The sequence below is a fragment of the Monodelphis domestica genome, chromosome 5, assembly GCF_027887165.1.
Source record: "Monodelphis domestica isolate mMonDom1 chromosome 5, mMonDom1.pri, whole genome shotgun sequence".
Classification (NCBI taxonomy): domain Eukaryota; kingdom Metazoa; phylum Chordata; class Mammalia; order Didelphimorphia; family Didelphidae; genus Monodelphis; species Monodelphis domestica.
Window position 1 is genome coordinate 88,127,941 of NC_077231.1, and position 20,560 is coordinate 88,148,500.

General features: G+C 33.2%; 1 protein-coding gene across 3 annotated transcripts in view; it reads right to left on the reverse strand.

The window, feature by feature from the left end:
- Positions 1–307: 307 nt before the first annotated feature.
- Positions 308–20,560, reverse strand: part of LOC103101886 (uncharacterized) — a 55,656-nt gene continuing 35,403 nt past the window's right edge. For all 3 annotated transcript variants that reach the window (XM_056798754.1, XM_056798753.1, XM_056798752.1), the window contains one exon: positions 308–404. The gene's annotated coding sequence lies outside the window, so the exon portion shown is untranslated. The remainder of the gene's footprint in view (positions 405–20,560) is intronic.

The following is a 20,560-nucleotide window of genomic DNA, read 5'->3' on the forward strand; positions in this document are numbered from 1 at the left end:
CAGTCTTAAGCCTGGATTCATTTGCTCAGATTATTAAGTGTGCTTGTGTTAATGAGTACATGTGTTGTATAATTTATATTTAAAATAATAAATCTTGATTTTGTGTTTTAATAAAAGATGCTCTGTTTGTTTTCATTACCAAAGTGATGCTTTGTTTTCTCTGTACCGAGAGGTTTCCTACATGGTAGGGGTCCAGTTCCATAAAATATATATATCAAGATTTAATTTGGTGCAGATTTGTAGGAAATATAAAAATAATCTATCATACAGGCTCACCAATTCTTATCCACCCATATAAAAGACTGTATTTCTTTTTATCTCTTTATTTTAAGTTTCTTAAGGTGGTCAGCTTCTTCCAATGTGTTCATACTAATTGAGTGCTGCTGAAACGTCCACTTGTTAACCTAAAAAAAAAAATTAACACAATAACAAAAAAGTACATGCTCAACAATAAGATGCCACTACTGTAGGGGTCAGAATTCCAACAACATCTACCATCTTGAAGACCTGCACAAACCAAGAATTAGGCCTTTGGGGTTAGTAATAGTTGACATAAAGTCCATATACTAAAAAGCAACTTTATTTTACATAGCATGATTATCTGATTGCCTAAACATTCACTCCCCAATATTCACAGTGGTAAATATACATGCATGTATATATACCACATCTGTATGTATATATACACACATATACATTCCAGTTATATATCTTAATTATGACTCAACTCTCTATACAGGTACCTTTGTATTTACCTTTATTATAATATTAATAGCCTTAAACCCTGATCATCTCTGTCACTTACTTTATTCTCATCACTATTAGATTGTAAAATTCTTAAAGGCTGGAATATGTAGTGTGTTTTTTTTTTCCACTGAGTGTTTTTAAGCTATGTGCCTAGCTTTCTGTAAATATTCAATCAAAATAAACTTAATCTAAGATTTTGACCTTATTAGCATCATTTTTAATCATCTCAGCTATCTGGCCCATATTAAAAACATATACAGGCAGATTTACTTGGTCATATTGCTTTAAAGGTTTGCAAAGAGCCTTACACAATATAAAACAAGGAGAGAGCAGAGCCATTGGGAGAGATGGGGTTAAGGGAGAAATAGTCTATAGAGGTAAAAGAGAAGAGGATCCTGGACTAGATCATGGAGAGCACCTAGAGTTAGATGGTATGGTATGGATGATGAGCCTATAAAGGAGGATAAAGGTGGCTAGACAAGTATAATGCTAACCAGGAGAGATCACATCACAAAATCCCAAAGAGAAAAAAGTATCTAGGACGAGAGAGTAGTCAACAATTTCAAATGCAACAGGAAGAAGGATGAAAGTTGAGAAAAGACCATCAGTTTGGTCACTTTATAGCACTTCTTTTCATAGACACCAAAAAAAGGAAACCATGGGGATACCCAATAATTGAGGAATAGTTGAACAAAGTACAATATACAAATGGAAAAGAATATTACTGAGTTTTATGAAATACATAGATCTAAAGAGAGAGTTTCAGAAAAACCTAGAAAGATTAATATGAGGCAATGCAGAGGAAAGGGACAAACAACCAGGGAGCCAGGGAACAACATAAATGACAATAAAATTGTAAAGATAATTTTGAAAGACTTGAGAATTCTTATCAACATAACAGCCAATATGATTCCATAGAAATGTTGACATAGTATGCAGCCCAACTCCTGACAGAGATGCTAGACTCCAGATGAAAAGAAGGTATTTTGTATGGCCAACATCAGAATTTGGGTTTTTTTACTATGTTTTAATTCAACTATATTTTTCTTTTTTTTCTTAGTTGGGATAGGAAAAGAAAAAGAGAGAAAAATGTCAATTTTTAAAATATAATTTAATTTAAAAAAAGAAATGTAGTATGAGAAAGAGTGAAAATTGGGCAGTTTCTACAAATTAATGTAGAGTTTATGAGTAAATGATTTTTTTAAAAAGCTATGTTTTTTTAAGCTATCAGCAACTCAAGAGTCTATTGATTCAGCAGGGGGTGGGAGGGAGCTCTCAGAGCTCATAGCCCTCAGACCATGACATCATCTCCCTAGACTACTTAAAATTAGATAGGAAAAATGAACAAACATAAAAAAAGTACTTAACTCTAAAGAATTTTTATAGAGACAAAGAGCAAGGTATAGACACAGGAGGAGACAGTGAAAGCCAAGGAAACACACTCAAAGTCCAAAAGAAAAGTAAGGATTGGAAACAGATTCTGGAAGAACTCAAAAAACCTTCAAAAACCAATTAAGAGAGATAGAGGAAAAGTGGGAAAGAGAAATGAAAGTGATGCAAGGAGAAATAAAAGTGATGCAAAGAGAAAGGAAACTGATGCAAGAAGAAAGGAATGTGATAGAAGAAGAAATGGGCCAATTTTAAAAGGAGTACCAAAAAGTGACAGGAAAATCAGGTCTTAAAAATCAGAATTGACAATCTAGAAACTAATGATTTCATGAGAAATCAAAAAAAAAAAACAGAGGAAAACATGAAATATCTAATTGAAACTGATCTAGAAAATAGATTTAGGAGAAACAATTTGAGAATTATTGGACTACTTGAAAGGCATGATCAAGAAAAAAACTTAGACATCATATTACAAGAAATTATCAAAGATAACTGCCCAGAGATCCTGAAACAAGAAAATAAAATTGAAATAGAAAGAATTCACCTCCAGAAAGAAATCCTCAAATGACAACTTCCAGAAATGTAAGAGCTAAATTCAAGAGCAAACAGGCTAAGGAGAAAATCCTTCAAGAAGCCAAAAAGAAACATTTCAAATGCCATGGAGTTACAATCAGGTTCATACTTGATCTAGCAGCTTTTACATTAAAGGATAGAAAGGCATGGAATATGATATTTGGGAAGGCAAAAGATTTGAATTTACAACACAGAATCACCTATCCAGCAAAAAATATGTATAGTCTTTCAGTGGGAAAAATGGACATTGAATGAGATTTTTCTATTTCTAATTTCTATTTCTAAATATTTCTAAACATTCCTGAGGAATAAGTCAGAGCTAAACAAAAAAAAAATATTAAAGTCCAAACACATGACACAAGAGAAGCCCAAAAAGAAAAATAAGAAAGAGAAAATTTAAGGGACTCAATTAAGGTAAAAATGTATATATGTCTACATGGAAAGATAATGTCAGTAATTCTCAAAAATTGTTCTTAGTAATAGAGAAGATAAAAGGAATTTCCCAGAAGGAAGGGGAGAAAGTAAGGTGATTATAATAATATTGTGTTTTTAGAATCTTCTCCCTAGAACTCCAATTCTCAGCTTCCCACTTTCATTCCTACATTATGTTCTTACATCTTGGAGATAAAGTTTGTGTGTAAACCTGCCTCTCTCTCTTTTCATGAAAACACAGCTGGGAAAATTTCTCTTAGGCTTTCAATTTTTTTCTTTTATTTCTTTTATTTCAAGTGATTATTAATAAATCTTTAAAAATGTAATACTTGGATTATTGGATATTAATTTAAATTTTACAAGATGATGGATATGATAAGAGATATGATGTGTATATATAAATGTGATGATATGAAACTATATGTGTGTGTGATATGAATGTATATGAATAATATGTTAAAAAATCAAAGGGTGAAAGACAAGGCTACACAGAGAGAAAAGAGAATGGAGAGATAGAATGAGATAAATTATATAACATAAAGAGGTATGAAAAATCATTATAGAGAGGTGAAGATAACGGTGGTGACAGTCAATGCTTAAAATTTACTCTTATCTTAACTGGTTCAGAGAGAGAAAAACAAGTATGCTCAGTGGGATATAGAATTCCATCTTGCCCAACAGAGAAGTAGAAGGGGAATAAGACAAAGAAAGTAACTGAAGGAGGGGTAAGTGGGGCAGGGGTGACAAAAAGCAAAATACTGGTAAGTAGGAACTGAGTTAAAATGAATAGAACAGGATCTAAAGAGGATAATATGATGAAGGGCAATACACAGTGTCATAACGGTGAATGTGAATGGGATGAACTCACCCATAAAACTGAAGTTGGAGAGCAGAGTGGAATAAAAAATAAAATACTAAATAAATTGTTTATAATAAAGATATTTGAGGCAGGATGACACACAGATTCAAGATAAAAGACTGGCACAAAATTTATTATGCATCATCTAAAGTAAAAAAAAAAAAAGCAGTAGTAGCAATCATGATAACAGACAAAGCTAAAGTAGAAATTGATCTGATTAAAAGAGATAAGGAAAGAAATTGCATTCTGCTAAAATTGCATTTTTAAGTAATAAATGTTGGAGGGGATGTGGCAAAATTGGGACATTAATACATTGCTGGTGGAGTTGTGAATTGATCCAACCATTCTGGATGGCAATTTAGAACTATGCCCAAAGGGTGATAAAAGAGAGTCTGCCCTTTGATCCAGCCATATCACTGCTGGGTTTATACCCCAAAGAGATCATAAGAAAAACGATTTGCACAAAAATATTTATAGTCACACTCTGTGGTGGCAAAAAATTGGAAAATGAGAGGATGCCCTTTAATTGGGGAATGACTAACAAATTTTGATATCTGTTGGTGATAGAATACTATAGTGCTCAAAGGAATAATGAACAGGAGGAATTCCATGTGAACTGGAATGACCTTCAGGAATTGATGCAGAGTGAAAGGAGCAAGACCAGGAGAACATTATACATAGAGTCTGATACATTGTGGTATAATTGAATATAATGGACTTCTCTACTGGTAGCAATGCAATGATCTGGGACAATTCTGAGGGACTTTAAGAAAAAATGATATACACATTCAGAAGAAGAACTGTCGGAATAGAAGCACAGAAGAAAAACAACTATTTGATCACATGGGTGGATGGGGATGTGATTGAGGATGTAGAATCTAAATGATCACTCTAGTGCAAATATCAATAATATGTAAATAGGTCTTGATGAATGACACATGTAAAACCCAGTGGAATTGTACAATGGGAATGGGAGGGTGTTTGGGGGAGGGGAGGGAAGGAACATGAATCTTGTAACCATGGGAAAATATTCTAAATTAATTAAATAAAATTTCCCCCCCCAAATTAAATTTTCATAAAAAAGAAGTAACATAATAACTAGACATTTCTGAACCAAATGGTATAGCATCTATGTTTCTAAAGAAAAAATTAAAAGATTTCAAGGAGGAAATAGATAGTAACACTGTACTAGTGAGGGATATCAACTTTCCCTTTTCAGAACTAGAGAAATTGAACCACAAAAAAATAAATAAGAAGGAATTAAGGGGAAAGAATGAAATGGTAGAGAAATTACAGTTAATAGATATGTGGAGAAAATTGAACAGCTATGAAAAGGAAAATACCTTCTTCTCATTAGTACATGGTACATAAACAGTGATTGATCATGTACTAGGGCATAGAAATATTGCAAACAAATGCAGAAAGGCAGAAATAATAAATGCAACTTTTTCAGATAAAAATAAAATAAAAATTGTAGTTAACAAGAGTTCATGGAGAGACAAATTTAAAATTAATTAGAAACTAAATCTATTTCTTCAAAATTTATAAGTCAAAAAAGAAACCATAAAAACAATTATGGACTTCATCATTAAAGAGAATGAAAATGAAGAGGCATCATATCAAAACCTATGGGACACAGCCAAAGCAGTACTCAGGGGAAATTTTATAGCTCTGAGTGCCTATAGCAATACAATAGAGAGGGAGAAGATCAATGAATTGGGTTTGCAATTTTAAAAATTAAAAATAAATTAAAAATCCCCAGATAAAAACTAAATAGAAAATCCTAAGAATTAAAGGAAAAATTAATAAAATTGAAAGTAAAAGAACTATTGAACTTATTTAATAAATAAGACTATGCACTGGTTCTTAAAAAAACAAATAAAATTGGTAAAGTACTGGTTAATTTAATAAAAAGAAAGAAAAAACAGAATCAGATTAATAGTATCAAAGATGAAAAGGGGGATATTACCTCTAATGAAGAATTAAAGTTATTATTAAAAAGTATTTTGCCCAATTATATGGCAATAAATATGACAATCTAGGTGAAATGGGTGGATATTTACAAAAAATATGAATTGCCTAGATTCAAAAAAGAGGAAATAGAATACTTAAAATTCCCAGGACCCGATGGATTCAGAAGTGCATTCCATCAAACATTTAAAGAGCAACTAATCCCACTATTATACAAATTATTTGATAAAATCAGCAAAGAAGGAGTCTTGCCAAATTCTTTTTATGACAAAAATATGGTACTGATTTCAAAGTCAGAAAGACCAAAAACAGAGAAAGAAAATTACAGATGAATCTTCTTAATGAACATAGATGCAAAAATGTTAAATAAAATAATAGCAAAGAGACTACAGCAAGTTATCATAAGGATCATTCATTATGACTGGGTGGGATTTATATCAGGAATGCAAGGATGGTTTAATATTAGGAAAACCATCCACATAATTGACTACATTATCATCTCAATAGATACAGAAAAAGGCTTTTACAAATACCCATTCCTATTGAAAACACTATAAAGTATAGGAATATATAGACCTTTCCTAAAAAATAATAAACCGTATATATTTAAAACCATCAGCAAGTATCATCTGCAATGGGGAAAAGTTAGAAACCTTCACAATAAGATCAGGAGTGAAGTTAGTATGCCCACTATCACCTCTATTATTAATATTGTACTAGAAATCCTAGCAGTAGTGATTAGAGAAGCAAAAGAAATTGAAGGGATTAAAGCAGGTAGTGAGGAAATTAAACTATCATTCTTTGCAGATGATATCATGGTATACTTAAGAAATCCTAGAAAATCAACTAAAAGACTAATGGAAATAATTACTAACTTTAGCAAAGTTGCAGGGTACAAGATAAACCCACATAAATCATCAGCATTTCTATATATTTCCAACAAAATTCAGTAGCAGGAGAAAGAGAAACTCCATTTGAAATAACTCAGGACAATATAAAATATTTAGCAATCTATTTGCCAAGAAAAACACAGGAATTATATGAACACAACTACAAAACACTTTCCACACAATTAAAAATAGATCTCAATCATAGGAAAAACATTATTTGCTCATCTTACCCAAAGTAATTTATTTATTCAATGCCATACCCATCAAACTACTAAAATTTTTATTATCAAATTAGAAAAAATTATAACAAAGTTCATTTGGAAGAACAAAAGATCAAGAATATCAAAGGAAATGATTTTTTAAAAATGTGAAGGATGGGTCTAGGATTACCAGATCTTAAACTGTTCTATAAATCAATGGTCTGTCAAAACAATATGGTAGTGGCTAAGTGTCAAAAGGGTAGATCAATGAAATAGACTATGGGTAAATGACCTCAGAAAACTAGTGTGTGATAAACCCAAAGATCCAAGATTTCAGGAAATAAATTCACTATTTGACAAAAACTGCTGGGAAAATTGGAAAATAATATGGGAAAAATTAGGTTTACAATAGTATCTTATACCCTATATCAAGATACATTCAAATTGGATAAGTGAATTAAATATAAAGAATGAAATCATAAATAAATTGGGTGAAAATAAATTAATATATATGTCAGGTCTGTGGAAAAGTAGTGAATTTAATACTAAACAAGAGATAGAGAACCTTACAAAATGTAAAATAAATAACTTTGATTACATGATATTAAAAAGGTTTTGTACAAACAAAATGAATGCAACCGAAATTAGAAGAAAAGCAACAAACTGGGAGAACATTTTTATAACAAAACTCTCTGACAACGGTTTAATTTACCAAATATTTAAGGAACTAAGTCAAATTTACAAAGAATCAAGCTATTCCACAATCAACAAATGGTCAAGGAATATGAATAAGCAGTTTTCATGGGATGAAATCACAACTATCAATAAACACATGCAAAAGTGTTCTAAATCCCTGATAAATGTTAGAGGCAATTTGGAAAAATTGGGACACTAATACACTGCTGGTGGAATTGTGAATTAATCCAACCATTCTGGAGGGTAATTTGGAAATATGTGCAAAAGGACTTTAAAACAATGCCTGTCTTTTGATCTAGCCATACCATTGTGGGGTTTGTACCCCAATGAGATAATAAGGAATGTTCATAGCCACACTCTTTGTAGTGACAAAAATGGAAAATGATGGAGTGTCCATCAATTGGGGAATGGCCAAACAAATTGTGGAATCTGATGATGGTATGATATTATTGTGCTGAAAGGAATGATGGATTAGAAGATTTCTATGTGAACTGGAAAGATGTCCAGGAATTTATGCAGAGTGAAAGGAGCAGAACCAGGAGGATATTGAATACAGAAACTGATATATTTTGGCAAAATAGAATGTGATTGACTTTTCTACTAGCAGCATTGCAATGATTCAGGACAATCCAGAGGAACTTATGAAAAGGAATGCTATCCACATCTAGAGAAAGAACTGTGGGAGCAGAAACACAGCAGAAAAACATATTATGGATCATGTGGTTCAATAGGGATATGATTGGGGTTTTGGCATTAAAAGATCACCTTATATTAAATATGAATAATGTGGAAATAGATTTTGAACAATGAATGTTTTACCCAGTGAAATTGCTTGTCAGCACTGGGAGAGGGTAAAGAACAGGGTTGGGAAAATCATGAATTATGTAACCATGGAAAAATATTTTTTATGTATTTTTTAAAATGAATAATAAAATGAAATTGGTATCAGGTGATAACATTTGTACAACCCAGTGGAATTGCTTGTTGGCTCTGGGAGAGGGGAGGGAAGATGGAAGGGAAATAACATAAATCATGAAATATGAAAAAAAATATTTTTAAAATGAATAAAAATGTAAAAAAAAATCTATGCAAAAATTCACTTAAAATATACAAAAGAGAAACTATAGCAATATATGACCTGGTGGCTAGTATCATACACTAGAAGTCCACTTTTTTATTCATTTTTAATCATATATGAAAACAATATTTAATAATGTTTTTCTGTTATTTTGTGACTAAGATTCTCTCCCTTACTTCTCTCCATCCCTGAGGCAGTAAGTAGTTTGATATATGTAATCCCTGTGCTTCTGTAAAATATGTATTTCTATATTCCCCATATGAATGAAGACACATCACATATACTCTGCAAAACTCATGAAGGAAATAAAGTGGAGAATTTTATGCTCTCATCTGAAATGAAATTCCAATAGTTCCTTCTTTGGCTATAGATAGCAGGTTTGTTTGTTTGTTTGTTTCATGAGACCCTTAAGATTATCTTGGAACTTTGTTTAGCTGATAATGCTTTAGACCTTCACATCTGACATTATATATTTCTCTTGTTGTATATACTCTTCTAGCTCAGCTTACTTCACATTGTACCAGTTAATATGTCTTTTTAGGTATTTCTGAACTTGTGTTCATCATTCCGCATGGTGGAATAATTTTCCATTACAACTATATTCCACAGCCTATTCAGCCATTCCCCCAATGAATGGATATCCCCTTGGTTTCCAATTCTTTCCCACAACAAAAAGAGCTGTTAATTTTTTTTATAGGTAGGTTCTTCCCCTCCATCTTTTCTTGGATTATATATTGGATTATATCTTGGATTATATATCCAGTAGAGGTATTGCTGTATCAAAATGTATGTTTAATTTTATGGCCCTTTGGTGTGACTCCATATTGCTCTCCAGTATGGTTGTATCAGTTCACATTTTCACCAATAATGCATTAATATCCCAGTTTTCCTACATCACCTCCAACATGTATTATTTTTACTTTTGATTGCATTACCCATTCTGTTATGTTTGAGGTGGCATCTCAGATTGACTTTTATTTGCATTTTTCTAATGAGATAATTTGGAACATTTCCTTTTATAACTATAAATATATAACTTCAAATGAGAACTACCTTGGACAATGCATTGTATTCCTTACAAATTTGGCTCAATTCTCTATATTTTGGGGAATTGAGGCCTTTCTACTTAATAGAAAGGTACTATTTTTTTTCCAATTTGCTTTCCTTCTAATCTTGGTAGCATTGATTTTATTTTTATTTTTACAAAAAACTTTTAAATTTAATGCAATCAAAATTAGCCATTTCATTTTTCATAATGGTCTCAATATATCATGTTTGGTAATGACATTTATCCATAAATCTGACAGGTAAAGTTTTTGGTGTTCCTTTAATTTGTTTTTGAAATCATCCTTTTTAGCAAGTGCAAGATTATTTTGATGATTACTACTTTAAAATAGAATTAGGGAACATCCTACTTCCAGGTAAACATGGTGGCATACTAGACACAGGACTCTTCCTCTCCTCACCAGCTACTGATATAGACTACCTCAAAAAGCCAAAAAAAAAAAATCAAATTCATATAAATGAAGGGACTCAACAGTAGGGCACAGCATTGAAGGTATATGGTATTTGGGCATCTCCACAACAGAAGGGGGTGAAAAAGCTTCCACCAAAATGCAAGGTGATCCACCCTCCCCTACCTCACCTATAGAGCCAGAGTCAGAGCCAGCTTGCTAGAATCAGTGAGTGAGCTACGGGCACCTCTAGAGAGAGTGAGGGGAACCTCTAGGTCCTTGGAAGATGATTAAGACCACCAAAGACCTACCTTTGAGAGAAGCTAAACCTGAAACCCCAGCAGTCTGAAGAGCACATACTGTGGGATCTAGTACAGAGATAGCACAGAGAAGAGCAGCAAAGAGCAGGAGCTGCAGAGACTCTCAAGTTGACTATATACTTCCAGGGGAAAAGTATGGGCATTCAACAAAATAAAAGATTTCCAAGTATTTGTAAAGAAAAAACCAAAACTAAGTGAAAAGTTTGATATCCAAATACAAAAATCAAGAGAAATATGAAAAGGTAAATAAGAAAGAGAGAGGATAGGGGAAAAATGTTTTTTATTCAAACTTTCTTCTGTAAGGGCTTCAATAAGATCAAATTGTTTATATCAATATATGGGGGAAATGTTATTTGTAACTCAAAAATTTTATATTCATTATTATAGTAATTAGAAGACTCATTCACAGGAACAGATTGGGGTAAGAAGTGGTATCAGATGATATGCAAAAAAAAAAAGGGAAGGGGGAATCGAAGATGCCACCAAGAGAAACTTGAATAAATAAGATAAATAGGATAATCTATGCCACACAAAGAAGCACATGAGAAGGGGAGAGGAAGAATACTATTATAAGAAGATGAGGAAGAGAGTTCTAATAAGTAATACCTAAATCTTATTCTCAGTGAAACCAATTCTGAGAGAGAAGAGCATCTAGATCCATTGGGGTATTGAATTCTATCTTACCCTAAAGGGAAAGTGAGAAAAGAAAACTAAGGGGGGAATGAGAGAGGGAATAGAAAAAAGGAGGGAAAGAGAGGAGGAGAGGGAACTTAACAGACCCCCCCCAAAACAAGAAGGAAACAAAAAGGGAGGGGCTAGAAAGGGAAGCATATTAAGGGAGGGGATTAGGGGGATTGATTAAATGCAAACCACTGGTTTAAAAAGATATAGCAAGAGAAGAAAGGACAGAACTAGGAAAGGATATCAAAATGCAGGGGAATACACAAGTGGCAATCATAACTTTGAATGTGAATGGGATGGACTCACCCATAAAATGAAAACAAATAGCAGAGTGGATTAGAAACCAAAATCCTACCACATGTTCTCTATAAGAAACACACATGAGAAACATGCACAAGGTTAGAATTAAAGGTTGGAGTAAAATCAATTGGGCTTCAGCTGACAGAAAGAAGGCAGGAATTGTGATCATATATGACAAAGTTACAGTAAAAATAGATCTGATTAAAATGGATAGGGAAGGTAACAAAATCCTGATAAAAGGCAGTATAAACAATGAGGAAATATCAGTAATAAGCATGTATAGACCAAATGGGATAGCATCCAAGTTTCTAAAGGAGAAACTAGTGGAACTGAAGGAGGAAATAGATAGTAAAACTAGAATACTGGGAGGCCTGAACCTACCACTATCAAATCTAGATGAATCAAATAAAAAAATATAAAAAAGAAAGAGGCAAGGGATGTGAATTAAATCTTATAAAAATTAGTTAATAGATATATGGAGAAAAATAAATAGGGACAAAAAAGGAATACACCTTCTTTTCAGCAGCACATGGTACATTCACAAAGATTGACCATGTACTAGGGCATGAAAACATGGCAAACAAATGCAAAAAAGCAGAAATAATAAATGCAACCTTTTCAAATCATAATGCAATTTAAAAAATAATCAGTAAGGGTACATGGAGAGCCAATTCAAAAACTCATTGGAAATTAAATATGAATCTACAAAATCAGCTAAAGAACAAATCATAGAAATAATTAATAATTTCATTGAAGAAAAAGACAATGGAGACATTCTTTCAAAATCTATGGCATTCAACCAAAGCAGTACTCAAGAGGAAATTTATATCCTTGAGTTAATTTATTAACAAATTATGGAGGACAGACGTCAATGAATTGGAAATGCAAGTCAAAAAACTTGAAAGGGAACAAATTAAAACCCCCCAGATGAAAACTAAATTAGAGATACTAAAAATTAAAGGATAAATTAATAAAAGTGAAAGAACTATTGAATTAATAAATGAGACTAGAAGCTGGCATTTTGAAAAAAACAAACAAAATAGACAAAGTACTGGTCAATCTAATAAAAAAAGGAAAGAAGAAAACCAAATTAACAGTATCATATATGAAAAGGGAGAAATTAAGGCAATCATTAAAAACTATGTGGCACAATTATATGGCAACAAATATGGCAATCTAGGTGATATAGATGAATATTTACAAAAATATAAGTTGCCTAGATTAACAGAAAAAGAAATAGGATTCTTGAATAATCCCATATCAAAAAATAAATTGAACAAACCATCAAAGAATTCCCTAAGAAAAAATCCCCAGAGCCTGATGGCTTCACAAGTGAATTTTATCAAACATTCAAAGAACAACTAATCTCAATATTAAACAAACTATTTGACATAATTAGCAAGGAAAGAGTTCTACCAAATTGCTTTTATGACTCAAATATGGTACTGATTCCAAAGCCAGACAGGTCAAAAACAGAGAAAGAAAACTATAGACCAATCTCCTTAATGAACATAGATGCAAAAATCTTAAATGGAATAATAGCAAAAAGATCAGCAAGTGATCAGGAGGGTTATTCATTGTGACCAGGTAGGATTTATACCAAGAATGCAAGGATGATTCAATATTAGGAAAACCATCCACATAATTAACCATATCAACAGGCAAACCAACAAAAATCCCATGATTATCTCAATAGATGCAGAAAAAGCCTTTGAAAAAATACAACACTCATTCCTATTGAAAACACTAGAAAGTATAGGAATACAAGAGCCTTTCCTAAAAATAATAAACAGTATACATCTAAAACCATCAGCAAACATAATCTGCAATGGGGATAAACTAGATGCATTCCTAGTAAGAACAGGAGTGAAATAAGAATGCCCATTATCACCTCTATTATTTAACATTGTACTAGAAACACAAGCAGTAGCAATTAGAGAAGAAAAAGAAATTGAAGGTATTAAAATTGGCATTGAGGAGACCAAGCTATCACTCTTTGCTGATGATATGATGATCTACTTAAAGAATCCTAGAGAATCAAATAAAAAGCTAGTGGACCTAATCAACAACTTAGGCAAAGTTTTTGTATACAAAATAAATCCACTTAAGTCATCAGCAGTTCTATGTATCTACAACACATCTCAGAGGCAAGAATTAGAAAGAGAAATTCCATTTAAAATCACCCCAGACAATATAAAATACTTGAGAATTATCTGCTGAGATAAACCCAGGAACTATATGAAAACAACTACAAAACATTTTCCACACAATTAAAACTACATCTAAAAATTTGGAAAAATATTAACTGCTCATGGATAGGATGAGCTAAAATAATAATTATGACAATTCTACCCAAAGTTATTTACTTATTGAGTGCCATACCAATTGAACTACCAAAAATTTTTTTTTACTGAATTAGAAAAAGCCATAACAAAGTTCATTTGAAAGAACAAAAGATTAAGGATATCCAGAGAAATCATAAAAAAAATGGGAAGGAAGGTGGCCTTGAAGTCCCAGATCTCAAACTATACTATAAAGGAGTGTTCATCAAAACAATTTGGTAATGGCTAAGAGACAGGAAGGAGGATCAGTGGAATAGACTTGGGGTAAGTGACCTCAGCAAGATAGTCTATGATAAACCCAAAGATCCCACCTTTTGGAACAAAAATCCACAATTTGATAAAAACTGCTGGGAAAATTGGAAGGCACTATGGGAGAGATTGGGGCTGGATCAAAATCTTACACCCTACACCAAGATAAACTCAGAATGGGTGAATGACCTGAATATAAAGAAGGAAACTATAAGTAAATTAGGTAAACACAGCATAGTATATATGTCAGATCATTGGGAAAGGAAAGATATTAAAACCAAGCAAGAGTAGGAAAAATCACAAAATGTAAAATAAATAATTTTGATTACATCAACTTAAAAAGTTTTTGTATAGACAAAAGCAATGCAACCAAAATTAGAAGGGAAGAAATCAATTTAGAAAAAAAATCTTTATAACAAAGGTCTAATTACTCAAATTTATAAAGAACTAAACCAATTGTACAAAAAATCAAGCCATTACCCAATTGATGAATGGTCAAGGAACATGAATAAGCAATTTCCAGTTAAAGAAATCAAAACTATTAATTAATAAGCACATGAAAAGGTGTTCGAAATCTCTTATAATCAGAGAGATGCAAATCAAAACAACTCTGAGGTATCATCTCACACCTAGCAGATTGGCTAACATGACAGCAATTGAAAATAACGAATGCTGGAGGGGATGTGGCAAAGTTGGGACATTGTTGTGAATTGATGAAACCATTCTGGAGGGCAATTTGGAACTATGCCCAAAGGACACTAAAAGTCTGTCTGCCCTTTGATCCAGCCATAGCACTGCTGGGTTTGTACCCCAAAGAGATAATAATTAAAAAGACTTGTACAAGAATATTCATAGCTGCACTCTTTGTGGTGGCAAAAAAATTGGAAAATGAGGGGATACCCTCAATTGGGGAATGGATGAACAAATTGTGGTATATGTTGGTGATGGAATACTATTGTGCTCAAAGGAATAATACAGTTTGGTAAAATTCAACTGTTGCTGAGGCCTTTTGTGTGAGGAACTTTGTAATAGTTTGTAAATTTTCCTTTTTTGTAATGGGGTTATTTGTTTTCTATTTCTTCTCTATTAATCTGGGCAGTCTATATATGTGTGAACATAGAATTAATTCTCCCCTTGTCTATTTTTAGATAATCAAATCAAGAATTTAAAGTACCTATACTTAACATTAAGTATGAGAGTTCACAAGTCACTTCCTAGAATAAGTGACAACTCCAAAGGACATTGTTCCCCCCCCCCTTGGGCAATGGTAGGCAAATTGAAAAACTGCCATTGGTTTCTGTGAAGGAGGGATTACAGGAAATGACAGGAAGTGACATGGAAAAAAGGGGTATAAAAAGATACCAACAGAATCTAGCAAGCATTCCCTTCCTGGTATTTGAAGAGACTGGTTCCAGGAATTACTTTTCTGACTTATGGAGAGATTGGTTCCAGAGATTCTTTTCCTGGCTTCATGGAGACATGTTTCCTGGATCCTCTGTTGGTGACTGAGATTCCTGCCTTGGCTTTGGAGGAGGCTACATTGGTGAACCTCTGGCTGAAGACACCACCAGGACTTCTGGCTGAGGATTACTGGTAAATCCACATGGAGACAGAGTCTTGGGGAAGCTCTGCAAGAGCTGAGCCTGGCTTCTCAGGAGAAGGGCTGGTAGGCTTATTAGTCTTATTAGTCTCTTCTCTGAGGTATCAACTCACACCTAGCAGATTGGCTAGCATGACAATAAAGGAAAGCAATGAATGCTGGAGGGGATGTGGCAAAGTTGGGACATTAATTCATTGCTGGTGGAGTTGTGAATTGATCCAACCATTCTGGAGGGCAATTAGGAACTATGCCCAAAGGGCGATAAAAGACTGTCTACCCTTTGATCCAGCCATAGCACTGCTGGGTTTGTATCCCAAAGAGATAATAAGTAAAAAGACTTGTACAAGAATATTCATAGTTGCGCTCTTTGTGGTGGCAAAAAAAAAATGGAAAATGAGGGGATGCCCTTCAATTGGGGAATGGCTGAACAAATTGTGGTATATGTTGATGATGGAATACTATTGTGCTCAAAGGAATAATAAAGTGGAGGAATTCCATGGAGACTGGAACAACCTCCAGGAAATGATGCAGAGTGAAAGGAGCAGAGCCAGGAGAACACTGTACATAGAGACTGTACTCTGTACACTGCGGTACAATCGAACATAATGGACTTTTCCAGTAGTGTCAATGCAATGTTCCTGAACAACCTGCAGGGATCAACGAGAAAAAAACACTACCCACAAGCAGAGGACAAATGGTGGGAGTAAAAACACTGAGGAAAGGCAACAGCTTGACTACAGGGGTGGAGGGGATATGATTGAGGAGGGACTCTAAATGAACACCTTAATGCAAAAACTATTAACATGGAAATGAGTTCAGATCGAGGATACATGTGATACCCAGAGGAATCACACATCGCCAATGGGAGGGGTGGGGGTGGGGAGAAAAGAAAATGATCTTTGTTTCTAATGAATAATGTTTGAAAATGACCAAATAGAATAATGTTTAAAAGGAAAAAAAAAAGAAACTGTCTCTTTAACTACATTTCTCCACTTTCCGTCTATTTGTAAATAAAGTTGCGAAAAATCATTTTGACTTAAGCTATAATATTGTTAAATTGGCAACCATAATATTACTTTAGAATTCTCATATTTAGTATAAAACCTGAATTTAAACTTTTATATAAGTACATACCTTTTATTTAGATTGTAAAATGCATTGCCATACAGTTGGACAATATATTTTTAGCAATAATTAGCAATAATAATTGCTTTAGTTTCTTCTTTATTGCTTGTGATTTCATCTTTTTAATTTTTGATGCTGGCAATTTGGTTTCCTTCTTTCTTTTTCAATCAAATTCTCCAATTATTGATCTGTTTTGTTTTTTTTTTCCTTTCATAAAAATATCTCATTTTTATCAGTGCACTGGTTTTCTTTCAATTTTATCCCTTATTTGATTTTCAGAATTTCTAATTTGGTGTTTATTTGGGGGAATTTTAATTTGTTCTTTTTCAAGTTTTTTTAGTTGTCTGCCCAGTTAATTGATTTGTTCTTTATTTTCTTTTGAAGTCGTCTATATCATTGGGTCTGTGGAGGGGAAGCAAGCTGTGTCTAATCTGCCGCAATGCTTACCCGGAAGTCCTGTTCTTTATTTTCTTGATGTAAACATATAGAGATATACATTTCCCCTAAATACCAGTTTGTCTGCAACTCATAAATTTTGACATATTCTCATCATTGTCATTCTCTTTAATGAAACTGTTGGGTTTTTTCTGATTTCTTCTTTGACCCATTCATTCTTTGGGATAAAATTATTTAGTTTCCAATTATTTTTTAGTATTTCTGCTGCTCTTTGCTGAATATAGTTTTATTGCATTGTTGTCCGAAAAGACTGTATTAAAGATTTCTGCACTTCTACATTTGGTTTTGAGGTTTTTGTGATCTCATTGCCACATTTTTGTCAAAATGTCTGCCATGTACTGATGAGAAAAGAGTATATTCATTTCTATTCCCATGTGGTTTTCTCATGAGGTCTATCATATATAACTTTTCTAAAGTTTTATTGATATCCAAAACATTTTTCTTATTTTTTGTTGGAATTATTTAGTTCTAAGATGTAAAGTTTGAGGTCCTCCATTCATAATGTTTTACTGCTTATTTCCGCCTGTAACTCATGTAAATTCTTCTTTAGGAATTTGTATCATATGCCACTTGGTACATATATATTTAGTTTTGATATTGTTTCATTATCTATGGCGTCTTTTATCAACTTGTAATTTCTTTCCTTATCTCTTTTAATCAGATCAATTTTTACTTTCGGTTTGTCTGAGATCATGATAACTATCCCTGCTTTTTACCTTGGCTGAAGTATAATAGATTCTTCTCTAGCTCCTAATATTTATTCCAAATGGGTCTATCTGCTTTAAATGTGTTGCTTGTAGACATGTTGTGGGATTTGGATTTTTAATTCACTCTGTTATCCTTTCCCATTTTATAGGTTAAGTTCATCCCATACACAATCACAGTTATGATTACAAATTATGTGTTTTCCTCCATCTTATTTTCATTCTATTTACCTTTCTCTTTTCCTGCAGCCATTACTGTTCAAAAATGTTTTTTTTTCTTTTGACAACTGCCCTCCCTCAGTTAACCTTCCTTTTTATCCACCTCTCCCTTTTATTCCCTTTTCTCTCCTACTGCCTAATAATGTAAAGTAGTTTTCTATAGCTGGCTGAGTATGGATGTTATTCCAACTTTGAGCTAATTTTTGTAAGAGTAAAGTTTAAGCATTTCCCAACACACACCCCATCTTCTACTCCACTGTATTATTTGGCATCACATCATGTAATCTAATTTGCTCCTTTGTCTTTCCTTTTTTCTTCTCCCCCATGTGAACCTCTTTCAAGTCCATTTACTATTTTGTGTATATTAGCTCATTCTATTCTACTTATTGTCTTCTGTGTATACTCCATCTTAATGTCCAAATAGTGATAAAATTCTTAAGTACCTCAAGTATGTTAAGTATTTGAATACTTTAAGTCCCTTATATGTCTCCAATGTCATCTCTCTTCTCTCTCTCTCTCCTTATGTAGATATAGATATTTTAAATATCTTAATTCTCAACCTTAGTGAAGCCCTCAAGATTTTGCTTTTTTTGCTCTTCTTGTCATCAAATTTTCTTTTCATCTCAGGGTTTTGTTTTTTTTAATTTACTCAGGAATACATCAAAGTCCTCTGTTTCATTAAGTATCATTTTCCCCCCCTGGAACATTATTCTCAAGTTTGCTGAATATATAATTCCTGATTGTAGACTTAGATCCTTTGCCTTATGGAATATCATGTACCATAACTTCTGGACTTTTAATGTACAAACTGTCAGGTCTTGTGTAATCCTGACTGTGGATCCCTGATATTTTAATTGTTTCCTTCTGGTTGCAAGGAGTTTGTTTGTTTGTTTGTTTGATTTTTTAAAATTTTGCTAAAAATGTCCTGGGGTGTTTTATAGAGTGATGTGTGGATTCTTTCAATTTCCACTTTCCCTTCCTTTTTGAAGATATCTTGACAGTTTTCCTTGATGATGTCTTGTAATGTGATGTCTAGGCTTATTTTAATCATCTATTTTCAAAGAGAGTTATTTTCTAGTAAAGTATTTCTTTCTTCTTTTATTTTTCTCATCCACTTAATTTTGTCTTGTTTTCTGAAACCTTATTGTGAGATTAGCTTCCATTTGCTCAATTCTAATTTTAGGGAGTTATTTTCTTCCTTGAGCTTTGAGTTTTCCTTTTCCATTTGGTCCATTCAATTCTTTAGAAAGTTATTTTCTTGAGCATTTTTGCCTCCTTTTCAATTTGGCCAATTCTACTTTTCAGGTTATTGAATATTTCTATCATTCCTTTTATTATTTTATTTTTAACTTCTTTTCAAGTTCTTCCAAGAGGTCTTTTGGGGTCTGAAATCTTTTATCATTTTCCTTTAAAGCTTCAAATGTTTCCTTTTCCCCATTGCAGTCCTCTTCTGAGTTTATTTTTTTCATCTTCCCTGTAACTAAAGTAACTTTCTAAGATTAGTTTTTTCTTTGTCTTTTTCTTACTTTTTAGTTATTATTTGCCTCCCTCATAACATTTTCTGTCGAGATTCTGCTCTGCTCCTATGATCAGTTATGATCAGAGACCACTATTCCAAGACTGTAGTGTAGATTTTTTTTTTATTCTTTGGGTAGGCCTGGATGCCAAACAATGTGTACTTACTTCCTTTTTGTGTAGAACCTTTTCTTTTTTTCCTTTTGGATTTCATTCCTCTTGCTTTTGGTTTCCTTGTTGTCTCCTATGTTGGCCTGTTCAGCAGTTTCTTTGCCTCAGGCCACATGGAAGCACTTATGGCTAATATTGGGCTGCTCCTTGCTCTGTCCTTTTGTTTCCTCAGGCCATGTAGAAGCCCAATGGTAGCATTACTCCTCCACTCTTCTATCTCATTACCACTCCAATATCTGCTATTTCATTGCCTCATGCCATTTGGCAACTTCTAGTGCTATTCTCAATTCTATCATTTTCTTATTTCAGGTCAGAATAAAGCAGGTAGAATTGGCATTGAGCTGCTTCCACATTCTGCTAGTTTCATTGCTTCAGGCCTCAACTAGGGCTGTTCCCAGCTCTGAAATTTCCTGACTGTTTTGTGGCCTCAGGCTACATGAAAGGGCTCCTCCCTCTGCAAGCTCCCTCTGGCATGAACTCCATGCTACTTTCCCTCTCGCCCAACTGAGACATTTTCCTCCTTTGTTTTGAGGCATTTTATATTGTATTTTTGGGTGTTGAGAGGGTTTGAGTGAGTTAATTTTTTTTT